This window comes from Triticum aestivum, chromosome 1D, assembly GCF_018294505.1.
Source record: "Triticum aestivum cultivar Chinese Spring chromosome 1D, IWGSC CS RefSeq v2.1, whole genome shotgun sequence".
In the NCBI taxonomy this organism is placed as follows: Eukaryota; Viridiplantae; Streptophyta; class Magnoliopsida; order Poales; family Poaceae; genus Triticum; species Triticum aestivum.
In genome coordinates this window covers 324324294-324331202 of record NC_057796.1, presented here as the reverse complement: position 1 = coordinate 324331202, position 6909 = coordinate 324324294, and positions in this window count along the sequence as shown.

The window sequence follows — 6909 nt, the reverse complement described above, 5'->3', positions numbered from 1 at the left end:
ATTACCCATAATCTCGTATCGGCTTGCCTGCATGCAATAAGATGTTCTACAAGCTCATCATCCAATAATGCCCCCACCCCATACACTTGGACATGTTGCAATCTATCAGCGCATGGTGCCATTTTCCATAGCAGACCTTCGTGCTCGTCGGCTTCGGGTGACACCGTGGGCTCTCACAGTCGGTGCGTTTCTTGTGTCCTCCTTAAAGCTCAAGCCTGCGACGTGCCTACCTTTGGGTGGGTTGTGATAAGATGATCGGCGGAAAGTGCAAGGTTAATTGGGAGCTCGTCTGTAAGCCCAAGATTTATGGTGGCCTGGAAGTGCTCAACCTCCAAAAATTTGCGAGCGCCCCGCGCTTGCGTTGACTCTGGTACGAATGGGATGATCCACCTAAGACTTGGTCTGGCTCAGGAACGCCTTGCACTAGCAACGGCAAAGATACCTTTGCTGCTGCCATGCGGGTGTGCATCGGAGATGAAAATAAAGCTAAGTTCTGGGAATCTCCATGGTTGGACGGCCTCCGGCCTAAAGACATTGCGCAAAGATTGGGTCCGCCTAATTAACACTCGTCAGGGGCTAACTTTGGCCTATATTCAGCAATTTGCAACCCTTTGCGAGATGCTTGCTGATGTAATCCTCAACTAGGGTACCCAAGACACCATAACTTGGAAGTTCACCAATAGTGGCGAGTACTCCGCCTCCTTAGCTTATATGGCGCAATTTTCCTGTCTCTCCTTTTGTCCAGTGAATGCTACAATCTGAAAGATATGGGCCCCTTTGCACATATTTTTTGCTTGGTTGATCTTCCAAAATCGTGTTTGGACAGCCGATCATTTATTGCGCCGATGTTTGCCAAAGTGCAATTTGTGCCCTCTCTGCAAGCAAGTGCAAGAATCTGCTGCTCACCTCATATTCCAATGTAGGTTCATTTTCCGGATTTGGACCGCAATCTGCACTTAGCTTGGCATCCTTGACTCCTCACCAATGGTTCGGCGTCATGAAGACTCGGTTAGAGATTGTTGGCTCAAGGCAGTAAATGGTGGAGGTGACCGCAGGAAGGCCATTGCCTGATGCTTGTCTCATGAGAAATTTGGTAGGAGCACAACGCAAGGATTTTTTAAAATGTCTCCGGACCAACTTTCATTGTTATCGAAAAATTCAAAAAGGAGGCCTATCTTTGGACTTTGGCAGGAGCCAAGCAGCTTTGTATTTTTATGTTGTGAGAGTGGACCTTTTCTTTTTGCCGCTCGCGGCTTATGTCTAAACATTTTTCTTAATCAATGAAATGGAAGTCTTTTGCCTTGTTTCAAAAAAGAAAAACTCAAAAAAGAAAGCCATAATGCCTCCGATGAAAGAAGGAAACTCCAAACCGCCGATGCCGATGAGTTCAGCCACCATTGGAACTCGTAAATGTTTGCAGCGATGTACAACTCCTGCTCGTGGTCGTTCACAGTGGTCAGTGGACGAATTGAAATCTTCATGAACGTAAAACATTGCATGTTATTGGGGTACAGTTCGACACACAAAACACCACGGGTGAAGGGGGCACGCGGACGCGGACGCACGGCCAAGTTGTAACGACGGCGCAGGCGGGGGCTGCCGTGCCGGTATATCATATATCGACGTTGCAGGAGGGGTTGCCGCCGATGATTATTTGCTGTGCGCGTCTCTTGTGTCGTGCTCAAAAAGGAAGCATGATTGCCGCCGATGAAAGAAGAAAACTCCAAACCGCCGATGCCGATGAGTTTCAGCCACCATTGGAACTTGTAAATGCTTGCAGGTGATGTACAGCTCTACTCGTTGTCGTTGATAGTAAACGAATTGAGATCTTTATGAAGTAAACATTGCATGTTATTGGAGTACATTTTTTGGCATACAAACACGACGGGTGAAGGGAGCACGCGGACGCACGGCCATGGTGTTTGTCCGATGCAATGTAATTATGGCGCGGGCGGGGCTGCCGGTATATCAGACATCGACGTTGCAGGAGGGGTTGCCGAAGAGCGGCGCCTCGGGGACAGCGGCGGCGCCGACGTTGCCCGGGGCCTTCCGGACGCCGACGAGCAGGTCGCAGCGCGCGTACATGGAGCGCCACCCGCTCCGGAACGGCCCGGACACGAACCGCACGCGGCCGAGCAGCACCACCCGCAGCGACACCACGCCGTAGGACACGTCGTTGGCCAGGGCCGCCGCGGTCTCCGGCGACACGGGCACGGGGGCAGCTCCGCCGCCCCCGATCACGGGCGCCACCACCACCGCGCTGTCCGGGTCCTGCACCAGCGGCGGCATCTCCGCCGGCGCCGTGATGGCCTCCCCGCGGTACACCACGTACGCCGTCAGCCGGTCGTACCGCGCGGACGACCGCCCGCTGGGGTTGCGGATGACGAGGGCGCACTGGAACGACGCCGCCACGGCGTTCGGCGCCCGGGCACCCGCGCCGACACCGGCGGCCGGCAGGCCCGCGGAGGGGCCGGTGACGTTGGAGAGCGAGTACACGGCGATGTTGGTGACGGTGAAGGCCGGGCTGTTGGGGCGGTACACGAGGTAGAGCACGAGCGCGATGACGCCGGCGAGGAGGATTAGAAGCAGGAGGACGGAGCAGATGGTGCTCAGGGCCCCGCGGGAGCCCGTGCTGCCGTAGTAGCTGTAGCGGCGGCGGCGGGCGGGCTTCAGGTCGTCGGCGTGGACGGCCTTCCCGCCTTTGTGGTGGTCCGCTGGCTCCGGCGGGAGGTGGTGTTCTCCCATGTTCGATTCGGTGAAGCTATAGCTAGCTTTGGGCTCTCGAACGAGGCGCATATCAGGTGCGTGTACGAGAGGTTGGATAGATATATCACAAGCTGCTGTGTTCCATTGTGTGTGCGCGCGTCAGCCTATCTGCTGATGCATGCGCTCGCGCGGAAAGCCGGGTGTCCGATCAGCGGTCTTTGGATGGAGCGGCACTCCACGCTCCAGCTGTGCGCGCCCGCAAGCAAGATCGGTGATCAGTCTTCGCTAGATATTTTTAGGTGGGGGAGGGGTGGGAATCTTTAAATGCAAAAAACTCATTGCAAATGTCCAAAAAAGGAAAAAAATGATGAAAATTAAAAACTCATACTGACGATGGCACGTGCACCACGGTGAACTGAGGCGGAAGCACCGTGATTGACACCCCTTCACCCCGTAATCCGACCGGTCAGATGTGAAGAAGCACAATCCTCGCACACACCCCATGGCTTCTTCGTCCCTCAATGCATGACGCATATACTTTTTAAAAATGATGTTTTATCATGGATTATATACTTATATTTCACAAAATATATATCATCAGGTTAGTATTTCAGCAAAGTCTCCCATGGTACAATAAAAAATAGTGAGAAAGTTAAATAACACAAAACGAGGGTGGCATGTAAAAGGAAATAGAGGGAGTAATTCTATATGACACAAATTCATGACGTGTACTATGCACGGCAAGAAATAGCAACCGAGTTATTCTGCTGGTGAACAGAATTGCTAAAAACTTAGTATGCTTAAGTTTTCCATTCCATGTCTAAATTATTTCCCTCTTGAAATGCAGAAAACGATAAGATGAGTTTGATGATGATAGTGCTTGTCATGGTTGGCGCTTCTTGTTGTGAGTCCTTATTGGTATACACGATCATACATGTTGGCATTGTGTGGTTCGGAAAATATATGATTATTCATGCCCTATTCACGGTCAACATAGAAAATCAATCTAAGCACCAACACCAAAGCAAAAAAAAAATCGGATAAATAATTACAGTGACAGATGATTTCTGATTAGAACCAAGAGGTTTTGTTGCTGCTAAAATGTCATTCTTTACTTCCTCAAAATACTTCAAACTATTAATGTATATATAATTGTACACTAAATTAAGTGTATGTAGGGAATTGGATTGAAATGTCGGCTGCACAAAGTAGAAAAGAGGACTGACGGCTGAGGATTCTAAAATAATATGTGGCATCATTATAAAAAAATACACTCCCGTGATGATACGTGTTTGTCACAGTAGGTCGCGTTTTCTGTCATGCATGTACATCCATGACAAATTTATGACAGAATCAAGATAGTCATACCTGTGTTGTCGTAGAAGTGTTCCATGACATTGCCAAAATTATCATCACGGAAGTGTCCACTTCCATGACGATAAATCGCGCGTCACAGAAGTGCTTTCGTCAAGGGTGACCGACACGTGGCATCCACCGTAACGGAACGCCGTTAAGCTATCGGGTCGGGTTTTGGATCCGATAACCCGTTAACAGCCCCGACCAATGGGGATTTTCCACGTGTAAAATCATCATTGGCTGGAGGAAACACGTGTCGGCTCATCGTTGGGACAGATGTCATCCACTCATTGGACGGAAGGCGCCTATGATACGTCGACACGTGGCACGGCCCAACAGAGGCCCATTCCTGTGAAAAGGCCGGCCCGTTTGACTTGGTCAAAAGGTGGCGGGCCGGCCCATGGAAAGCCTGTTAACGGCCTGTTCGCATATAGCCCATTTACAGCCCGCTAACCCAAGGCCCGTTACGCCCTATCCGAATTAGGCCCAGTAGCGTCATCTGGGCCATCCAATATGATTCCAGCCCGTTTTCACTTCTGGCGCATGTATGGCCCATGACGTCTTTCGGCCCATATGAGGCCCTATGTAACTCTTGGCCTATTAACGGCCCGTGGTGAAACTGGCCCGTAATGAACAGTGTATCACTTTACACCCATTAACGGCCCGTGGTGAAACTGGCCCGTAATGAACAGTGTATCACTTTATACCCATTAACGGCCCGTTATTCCGTTGGGCCGTTTCCAGCCCATGTTATCTTTCGGCCTTCTCAGAGCCCATTTATTCTTGGGCTCATTTCCAGCATTCGTTTACTTACGGCCCGTTACTGTCATTTTCTGCTTGTGGGCCAAATTCAGCCCGTGGTTACAGTCGGCCCGTTTGTGGTCCGTTAATACGTTGGGCCGTTTTCATAGCGTCATCAAATACGGCCTATTAACGATGGCCCGTTATGGTCGGCCCATGAACGGACGATTCCAACTCTAGCCCGTTTACGGCCATAATGCGGTCTGTTTGGCCCATGTTTGGCCAATCGATCATACGGCCCGTATAAGGCCCATTGATGATACGGCCCGCAGAAGGCCCATTGTTTCTACGGCCCGTAGAAGGCCCATTGTTTCTACGGCCCGTAGAAGGCCCACTGTTTCTACGGCCAGTAGGAGGCCCAGTGTCACTACAGTAAATATTAGCCCATGGTTATTGTGGCCTAGTTTTAAAAAATAGGTTATTGCAGCCACTAGCTAACCGCGGAAAAAGAACTGCAATGACTACAAGCAAACAAATAAACAAGACAACAAGGAAATAAATAAGCAAGCAACTAACGCTAGGCTATCACGGCTATTACACATATTACATCCACTGGGCATCAAAGTTCGCCACCAGTGCAAATATAGGGAACAAAGCAGCATATCATATACACTGGTTGTCAAAGTTGGCGACCAGCGCAAATAAACGCCGCAGCAAAACAAATCCAGAACTGAAACCACTTCAGAAGATCTCAAGAAACAATATCCTGGGTACCCATAATGCTGGCAAGATGCTTAGCAAGCTTATTAACTTTCTCTTGTTTGGCGCTTAAATCCTCCAGCGCTTGCTGTTGCACCAGAAAATATGCATCTGAATTCTGCAGGGACTTCCTCAGTCCTTCAGCTTCCTGTCGCAGCACATCTGATCGATGTCTTTCAACTTGAAGTTGAGACTCAAGAAGACGAACTGATTCAGGCAGCGAGTTCGAAGAGCTTGTGCCAGCAGTAGTGGCCAGTAACTCGAACACTACATCAAGACAGGACTTTTGGGTTCCCTCACTGTCGTCAAGATAGTTTTTATCAGCTTTCTTGGAGACCAACAGGGATGTCTCACTATCTTGAACCTTATCTGCATTACTTCCTTTACCATTGGATAACGCGGTACTGTTCTCCAATATTTTGTCCGCATTCTAAAAGAGAAACAAGCAGACACATCACATGTTTACCATGTTGTATATGAAACTCATTTTGGTAAATGAGTTCAGTAGTAAAGTGGACAGGATAACAGCATGAAACAAACATATATCTATGTACCATGGTCACTTTATGGTCTATATCATTCTAGTTTTTGTTGCCAAATCAAGATAGAGACACAGTTCAAATAATATTTGTTCAAGACAAAGCAGAATAGACAGAATATAAGTGTGGGTAACTATAGAGCAATAACAACACTTGTAATGTGCATGACATGAGAACATAACTGTTTATTCAATTGAAACTGAAATCAACATAGAGCAGGTTACAACAGCAAACCAGTTAAAGAAACAGGTTTAAAACATACCTGTTGCGCCATTGGAGTTTCAATTCCATCCTTCAAAATTGAAAATAGTTGGTATGAGTAAATACAGTAATGCAAGAGCAAAGGAGTATGAACCATAGCTACAGAACCTGACCTGAGAACAAATCTTCTTCTCCTTTAAGCGTTGAGTTGGGATTCGGAGTGGTGGTCCTCGTGCTTTGGGCACTGCAGTTCCCTTACTAACTGCTCGTGTTTGGGTGCTCTGTGGTGGAGACGGTGCTGTGTCAACTGGAACTGGGTTACTATCTGCCGGGGTTGGGGTTAGAAGGGGTGTAGCTGGTTCTCTGTCCAACTGGGTAGGGGTACAATCTGCGAGAGTCTGGGTTATGTGTGGTGGATCTGGTCCTTGGGCAAGTACAACCGTGGTTCTATCTGCATCAACTGGTAGCACTATCTTTTCTGAAGACCGTGTTGTTACTCCCTTAGATACTGCCATCACGCTCTCCAATTCAAATGGCTGATAAACAAGAAAAGTAATTGAAAGTATAGACATTGTATGATAGACAGGTGCAATGGATAGTGGGGAAT